Genomic DNA, 7,757 nt, shown 5'->3' on the forward strand with positions numbered 1-7,757 from the left:
TAGTCATGACATCTCCGCTTTTATTCATATTTTTATTTATTTGGGTCCTTTCTCTTTTCTTTTGGGTATGTTTGGCCAGATCTTATTAATCCTTCAGATAACCAGCTCTTCTCCTGTTTGGTTTAGGTTTTATTTTATCTTCTTTCTCCATCTCCTTTAGGTGTAAGGTTACCTTGTTCATTCGGGGTTTTTCTAATTTTTTGAGTGAGGCTTGGATGGCTATGTACTTCCCCCTTAGGACCACCTTTGCAGTATCCCATAGGTTTTGGACCAATGTGTTTTCATTCTTATTGGTTTCCATGAATTGTTTAAGTTTTTCTTTAATTTCCTGTTTGACCCAAACATTTTTTAGCAGGATGCTCTTTAATTGCCAAGTGTTTGAGATCCTTCCAAATGTTTTCTTTGATTGAATTCCAGTTTCAAAGCATTGTGGTCTGAAAATATGCATGGGATAATCTCAATCTTTTGGTATCGGTTGAGGCCTGACTTGTGACCCAGTATGTGGTCTATTTTGGAGAAAGTTCTATGTGCTTTCAATAAGAATGAGTATTCTTTTGTTTTAGGGTGGAATGTCCTGTATATATCTGCGAAGTCCATCTGGTCCAATGTCTCATTCAAAGCTCTTGTTTCTTTGTTGATCTTCTGCTTAGATGATCTGTCCATTGCTTAGAGTGGAGTGTTGAGGTCTCCTACCATTAAAGTACTGTTATCAATATGAATATTTAGCTTAACAGTTGGCTTATGTAGTTGGCTACTCCCATGTTGGGGCCATAAATACTTACAATTGTTAGATCTTCTTGTTGGATAGACCCTTTAAGTATGATATAGTGTCCCTCTATATCTCTTACTACAGTCTTTAGTTTAAAATCTAATTTGTCTGATATGAGAATTGGTACCTCAGCTTTCTTCTGAGGTTCGTTGGCATGGTAAGTGGTTCTCCATCTCCTCACTTTCAGTTTGGAGGTATTTTAGGTTCAAAGTGCATCTCTTGTAAACAGCATATGGATGGGTCCTGCTTCTTTATCCAATCTGCAACCCTGTGCCATTTCATGGGAGCATTTAGTCCATTCACATTGAGAGTGGCTATTGAAAGATATGATTTTAGTGCCATCATATTGCCTGTGAAGTCCCTGTTTCTATAGATTGTCTCTGTAAATTTCTGGTCTATATTACTCTTGGGGTCTTTCTTGTTTTATAGAGTCCCCCTTAATATTTCCTCCAGGGCTGGTTAGGTGGTCATATATTCTTTCAATTTCTGCCCTTCCTGGAAATTCCTTTCTCTATATCTGTTCTGAATGACAGCCTTGCTGGATAAAATATCTTTGGCAGCATGTTCTTCTCATTTATTATCCTGATTATGTTTTGCCAGCCCTTTCTGCTTGCCAGGTCTCTGTGGACAGGTCTGACGTTATTTTGATGTTCTTCCCTCTATATGTAAGAAATCTCTTCCCCCTAGCTGCTCTCAGGGTAGCTTCCTTGGCTCTAAGACTTACAAGTTTTACTATTATATGCTGGATGTTCGTCTGTTCTTATAGATCTTGGGAGGGTCCTGTCTGCCTCCTGGACATGAATGCTTGTTTCCTTCCCCAGATTAGGGAAGTTCTCAGTGATGATTTGCTCAAATATAGTTTCTAGTCCTCTCTCTCTCTCCACCTTCTTGGGGATCCCAATAATTCTGGCATTGGAACATTTCATGGTGTCATTGATCTCTCTGAATCTGTACTAATGGGCTTCTAGCTGTTTATTCCAGGCCTCCTCAGCTTCCTTCCTTTCTATAATCTTATCTTCTAGCTCACTAATTCATTCTTCTGCCTCATTTATCCTGGCCGTCAGGTTATCCACTTTAGACTGCATCTCATTCACAGCATTTTTAATTTCAGCCCGATTAGCTCTCATTTCTGCCTTTAGAGATTCTATATTGTCACTAATATTTTTCTCAAGCCTAGATATCAACTTCATGATTGCTACTCTGAAGTCTATCTCTGACATTTTGCTTATATCCATATCCATTAGGTCTGTGGTAGAGGCCGTAGCCTCTGGTTCTATTCTTTTTTGGGAGTTCCTCCTCCTAGTCATTCTGTTGAGGGGTGGTTGAGGGAATGTACAGAGTCCAAAAAGTATTAACCATGACCCAAGCAAGATGCACCCATTTTATGGGGACCCTAGGATTGTCATCCTCTTGTTCTTCTAGCCTGTCTTCTGGGGGAGTGGCCTGCTGCACTGTTACTCAGGCAGCCCTATGGGCAGAGTTGCCCTGCCCTTCGTCAGGGTGCTGGGCTCAGTGGAAACTGTTTTTTTGAGCTTTTGTTCTCTGCCGGCTTTCCATGTCTCTTCCGAGAGTCAAAGCAAAAATGGCTGCACCCAAACCTCTGTCCCAGAGCAGAGAAATTGCAGTCTGCTCTTAGTGGTCCCTCCAAGACATACATTCTCCCTTTCTGTATGCACTGCTGAAAACCGTGCACACCCGCAGCAACTCTCCCAGAGGCTGAACCCAGGGCTGGGTCATGTCTCTGCCCTTTGTGCTTCTAAAACTTTGAGCCGCCCTGGGTTAGTAGGCGGGCACCCGCAGCTCCTGGATCCTGTCTGGGTGCTACTCTAAAGTTCTTTACAGGTTGCTACCGCTCTGTGAGCTATTCCCCCTGTCCCCAGCACAGAGTGCTTTTGTCCTCCAATGTTATATCACTTTCCAAGGGTCTTTCTTCTTATCCTCTGATATCTGCCTGCAGATTCCTGACTCTGCCCTTCCCACGTCATGCCTGGTGGAGTTTTCAGCTTGTAGAGATCCAGATATGTATTCTTTACATCTCAGGTTGATTTCGTGGGTGTTCAGAATGGTTTGTTAGATATCCAGCTAAATTCAGGGGACCATTTGAAACATGGTCCCCTACTCCTCCGCTATCTTGCCTATCCTCTTCATTTTGAGTTTTAGTTTTCTTTTTCTGGCTACTTTAGGTTTAATGTTATGTTATTTATTTGAGATTTTTCTTGCTTCTTGAGGTAGGCTTATATTGCTGCTATCTTCCCTTGTAGAACTGCTTTTTGCTGCATCCCAAAGATCTTGGAGAATTTTTTTTTCATTTTCATTTCTTTCTATGTATTTTTAAATTTCTTCTTTGATTTCTTCTTTGACCCATTCATTGTTTCATAGAATGTTATGTAACATATATTTTCAGATTTTTTCTTGTGGCTGATTTCTAGTTTCATTGGATGTGGTCAGAAAAAATGTATGGTATAACTTTGATCTTTTGAATTTGTTGAGACTAATTTTGTGGGCTAATACATGATTTGTTCTAGAGAATATTCATTGTACACTATAAAAGAATGTGTATTCTGCTGTTTTAGGATGTAATGTTCTCAATATATCTATTAAATCCATCTGGTCCAATGTGTTCAAAGCCACTGTTTTCTTGTTTATTTTCTGTTTGGATCATCTGTCTTTTGATGTAAAGTAGTGTTAAAGTCCCCTACTATTATTACATTACTTTCAGTTAGTTCCTTCATATTTGTTATTAACTGCTTTATGTATTTGGGTGCTCCCATGTTGGGTGCATAAATATTTACAATTGTATCTTCTTGTTGATTGTTCCCTTAATTATTATATAGTGTCTTTCTATGTCTCATGTTACAGTCTTTGTTTTAAAGTTTATTTTGTTATCTGATGTAAGTGATGACACTTCAGCTTTATTTTAACATCCATTTTTATGGTAAATATTTCTCAATGCCATCACTTTCAATCTGCAGGTGTCATTAGGTCTGAAACTAGTGTCTTGTGACCAGCATATAGATGAGTCTTGTTTTTTTATCCATTCCATCATCTTTGTCATTTGATTGGAGGTTTTAGTCCATTTTCATTCAAAGTAATTATTGATAGGCATGTAGTTATTTCCATTTTATTTCTTTTTGTTTGTTTGTTTTTGTTTTGCATTTCTACTCTGTTACTTTTTTGTCTTGCTATATTCCCTCACAGTTTGCTGGCTTTCTTTAGTGATAATATTTGGATTACTTTTTCTTTATTCTTTGCATGTCTATTACTGGTGTTTGATTTGTCATTACCATTAATTTTGTACATAGCATCTTATGCATATAGCAGTCTATATTAAGTTGATGGTCACACTTAAACTTATTTTTTACTCCTCCTTCCCCACGTTTTAGGTGATGTCATATTTTATATGCTTTTATTTTTTTTAATTTCTTGATTGATTTTTCAGGTATACTTATTTTTAATACTCCCATTCCTGATTTTTCCTTTCTATTTAAAAACTACTCTTTACTATTTCTTTTAGGGCTGGTTTAGTGGTCTTGAACTCCTTTAGTTTTTGTTTATTTGAGAAGTTCTTCATCTCTCCTTCTATTCTGAATGAGAGCCTTGCTGGATAGAGTATTCTTGGCTGCAAATTTTTCCCTTCCAGCAAATTGAATATATCATGCCACTATCTTCTGGCCTGCAACATTTCTGCTATAAAATCCACTGATAGCCTTATGGGGGGGGGTCCTTTGTATGTAACTGTCTTCTTTTCTCTTGCTGCTTTTAATTTTTTTTCTTTATCACTACTTTTTGCCATTTTAAATGTTATATGTCTTTGTGTGGACCTCCTTGTGTTGATTTTGTTGGGGGATCTGGATCTCTATGCTTCCTGGATCTGGATATCTGTTTCCTTCCCCAGATTAGGGAAGTTTTCAGTTATTATTTTTTCAAATAAATTTTTTACCCCCTTTTCTCTGTTCTGAAATCAGAGAAATGTAATGTAAATGTTATTATGCTTGATGGAGTCACTGCGTTCTTCATCTATTCTCAGTTTGCATATTTTTTTCTCTTACCTACTCAGCTTGATTACTTTCCATTTCTGTTTTCCAGGTTATTAATTTTTTCCTCTGTTTTCTCTGGCCTGCTATGTATTCCATCAAATATATTTTTAATTCCAATTGTTGTGCTTTTCATCTCTGATTGGTTCTTTTTTATCTCTTTTTTGAGGGTCTCACTGATATCCTCCACTCTTTCCTCAAGACCAATGAGTATCTTTATGATCATTACTTTAAATTTTCTATCAGGCATTTTATTTATCTTTGTTTTACTTATGCCTCTTACTGTTATTTTGTTCTGTTCTTTTATTTGGGACATATTCCTCTGTTTCCTCATTTTATCTAACTCTGTGTGTATGTTTCTCTGTGTTAGGAAAGTTAGTTACATCTCCTATTCTTGAAGGTAATGGATTTATGAAGAAGAGTTACTGTAGTGCCCTGCAGTAGAGTGTCCCCTCTTCCCCAGGGCCTGGCACTTCAGGGAACATTTTCTATGTGTGTTGTATGTGCTCTGATCCCTGGCCACTTTTTTCTTCAGTCCAGTTATCTGCAGAGGCTCTTTTTACCTGTTGTGGGCAGTGTTTCCTTCCCACTGGGGCAGGGAAACTTTTAAGAAGGTGCTTGTTGGTCTGCTTGTGAAATGAGACCTGCTGTCACTGCTGGAATCAAGGCCCCACAAAACACATGGGTTGGAGACATGTTGGCAGGGTTTGCCCTGGTCCTTTTGGGAAGGGGACCCTCAGCACCATGACTGAGGCAAGTGTGATTGCGGTGGGTGAATCCACAAAATGCAGGGGGGACACTCCTTGGTGTAAGCAAGTTAGGTAGTGAGTATTGTTGCTGTACTGGTTCCTGCAGGTGGCAGTGTGTTTATGCTGTGTGTTTATGCTGGGGGTTGGGAGAGTGAAATGGCACCTGCCAGTTCCTTTGTTCCTGTAAGGGGACTCCCTGTGATTCCTGCCTTTCTAGGACACACTCTGAGATGAATAAATAACACTCAGTCTATATGCCAAAGATGTTTTTCAAACTGTTGCTTCTATGCTGTATCTCTGCAGGCTGTTATTTATGCCATCTTTTTAAGGGTAAGGAGTCAGCTTCCTAATGCCCTCTGGACTATCCCAGAACCAAGCCCACTGATTTTTAAAATTCCAAGCCTTATATCTCACTGGTTGTAAGAACTCACAAAATTCACCTACTCTTGCTTTCAAAGTCGAGTATATGGGGATTTGTTTTCCCCATGCAGGCTCCCCACTGTAATAGTCTGTTTTTTGCCCTTCTCAGGGCCACTGGCTCCCTCCCAACTGCACGTGGATGGTCATGCTCTGTTTTGTTATCAAACCATGTCTCTGCCCTTTCTACCTTTAGTTGTGGAGCTTGTTCTTCCAGTCTATGGGTCATTTTCTGGGTTACTTACACTGATGTGTTATCTGGTTGTATCCATGGGATAACGTGAGCTTAGGGTCCTCATACTCTACCATATTCCTAGCCTCCCCACCATTTTATCTTGATTACTACTGTTTTGCTGTAAATTTTGAAACTGGAAAGTGTTAGTCCTACTTTTTTCTTAATTTTTGGACCTATTCTGGGTCCCTTGCAGTTCCATATAAATTCTGCAATTAACCTATCAACTTCTACAAAGAACTCAGAACTCAACTATTTGCTTTACCCTACATTGAAGACTCAAGCCAATATTGAACATGAACCTGTGGAAAAATTCTCTTAAATTAAATTCAAGTCCAGGAAAATGCACTATGTAGAGGGGTTTTTTGTTGTTGTTGTTTAATTAAGAGATTAAGAATCTCTTAATTAAAAAAATGAAGGGTGGGAATCAGAGGGGGAGATGAACCATGAGAGACTATAGACTCTGAGAAACAAACTGAGTGTTCTAGAGGAGAGGGGGGTGGGGGGATGTGTTAGCCTGGTGATGGGTATTAAAGAGGGCACGTACTGAATGGAGCACTGGGTGTTATATGCAAACAATGAATCATGGAACACTACATCAAAAACTAATGATGTAATGTATGGTGATTAACATAACATAAAAAATGATCATCAGTGATGTCTAACACAGGCACAGCCCTTTGGAAAAAGAGCAAGAAAGAGAAATATTGCCATATAATTAAAGAAAATGAAATTACCTGTCATGACTTGCTACATTGGATTATTTGACTTAAAGATATTTGATGTGAATAGTTTCAGTGTGAAATAAGTTAAAATATATATTGACTATGTACCTTGAGTAGAGAGAATCATTTATCCAAGAAATTATATTATTTAACCACCTTTGGAGTAGTAATTGTTAATCATAAACTAAACTAAAACAAAGTAAAAATAAAGTATACCACATGTGAAGCCATTGCAATAAATAAACAATTTTTGTGTGAAAAAAATAACTCAGCCAGGATTCTGATAGGGTTTGTGTTGAATTTGGAGATAATTTTGGGAAGTAGTGCCACCTTAACAATGTTAAATATTTTGGTTTATGAGCAAGTTTTACCATTTATTTAGATTTTTAATTTTTTAAAACAATATTTTGTCATTAAGAAATGAACAAAAAAACAGACTCTTAAATATAGAGAACAAACTGGTGGTTGCTAGAGGGGAGTTGGGTGCGGGGAGGTATGAAATAGATAGAGGGGATAGAACAGAGGGATGAACACTGAGTACTGTATAGAATTGTTGAATCATTATATTGTGCACTTGAAACTAATATAACACTGTATGTTAATTATACTTCAATTAAAACAAAATAAAACAAAAAATAAATTCTCAAGAGTATAATGACTGGGTCATTTGGTAACCACATGTTTCATTTTAAAAGCAGTTGTCTTTCTGTTTTTTTGTTTTTCATCAATTTAATTTCCAGAGTAGCTGTATCATATTATAGTCATTCCAGCAATGTGTGAAAATCTAGTTTTATTTCATCTTCACAAGCATTCAGTATTGTCACTATTTTT

This window comes from Zalophus californianus, chromosome X, assembly GCF_009762305.2.
Source record: "Zalophus californianus isolate mZalCal1 chromosome X, mZalCal1.pri.v2, whole genome shotgun sequence".
NCBI classification, from domain to species: Eukaryota; Metazoa; Chordata; class Mammalia; order Carnivora; family Otariidae; genus Zalophus; species Zalophus californianus.